We start from the raw sequence: 1,591 nt of genomic DNA, 5'->3' as shown, positions 1-1,591 counted from the left end.
ATAAAGTGTTTGTGTTTTTTATGCCTTTATTATAGATTTGAGAGTGGAGCAATGACAACAAAGAAGGGGGAAAAATAACAAAGGTCCCAAGATTGTCTCAAACTGGGATAATGCGTTTAATAATTGATACTTTAAACACTTATAAGCTACCAGGGCAAGTCGAGACCCATGATTCAAAAATCATAAATAAAACAAAAATGCTATGGTTACATTATTCAGCTGTGTAACCTTTTATATTATTGTTGAGTTGTTAAGTTTTTGCATCTCAAATTAATCTTAGTGCATGCATGAACAACATGTCAGTCTTTGTGTGCGTGCGGGTACTGTGCTTAGTCAAACTGTGATTTTCTCTGTGCATGTGTAAAAAACATATGGTAAATCAGTGTGTAGGAGTTGAGCGCCAGCGTGCCTGTGGGTGGAGGGAGAGGAAAGAGGATTCAGGTTGTGCACCAATAGGTGGCACTCTACCCTTTTGTGATTGGCTACGGTGACCGAGGACAGGTCTGAAAGCACATGTGTTTTCATCCGAATGGAACACGAAGTTGGATGAGACAACTACCTTTTATGCAGGCCTCTAGTTATTTCTGCTGCTGGCTGCTCTTAGTGTAAAGGAATAAAAGCAGAGTGCGATGACAGTGTGACAGGGGTGAGGGGGTGGAGGTTACACCACTCTTGGTGATTGAATGGAGAGTTATCCCTGATGGGGTTAGGAGCTTACTTTCCTTGAGGGCTAAAAGCATGCCTTTATGTGTGCCATTAGGTGTTTTAATTTAAAATAACCCCCACAACGACTTGACTGGTTTTATTATTTGTAAATGTACTTCATATATGTCTGTTTATGTTTATATATATATATATATAAACAGCATAAACATGATTGTTTGAGTGCATGTGTTTGGGTGTCACACAGTGTCATAATCTGTAGTTAACTGTCGTATAATGGGGCAATGGGGAAACTGCGGGTCAGTGGTTAGCAGGTCCGTCCTACAATCACAAGAACGGTGGTTCGATCCCCGGCTCCGCTAGCCCACGCCGACGTGTCCTTGATCAAGACACTAAACCCCTATATTTCTCACCGTAGCTTTGTCTACTGCGTATGAATGTGATGTAAGTTGCTGTAAGTCAGCTTAATGAAATGTTATGTAATGTAATGTATAACCCATTCAGAGTAGAAGACATTGAGACTGATTTACATCAATGTGTGAGTCACTGACTAAAACAACATTCCTACAGTTGTGTCATGACATCTCATATATCATCGTTACTATCATCATCAGCAGCGGTAAAGGACTCACATTTAGTGTCCAGTAGCATTCGTGTGTGAAAAGAGAATTATTGGCTTCATATCTTGTGAGTAAAAGTAAAAAATGGAACGGGTTTGATTAAACCATTGTGATCTTCGTATGAATATTGTGTGGTAATAATGTTGTGAAAATGTCCAGCTAAGTAGGGCTTCAGAGATTGCATCGTCACAGTCTTACAACAAAGATTGTATTCTCAAAATAAGCAGAGCCTCAAATGTTACTTTTAAATGATGTATCTCTCACTGCACAGTAGCAGTTTTATACAAAGTGGATTACAGAAATTAATT

Source organism: Cyclopterus lumpus, chromosome 14 (assembly GCF_009769545.1).
Source record: "Cyclopterus lumpus isolate fCycLum1 chromosome 14, fCycLum1.pri, whole genome shotgun sequence".
NCBI classification, from domain to species: Eukaryota; Metazoa; Chordata; class Actinopteri; order Perciformes; family Cyclopteridae; genus Cyclopterus; species Cyclopterus lumpus.
This window is presented reverse-complemented; position numbering follows the sequence as displayed.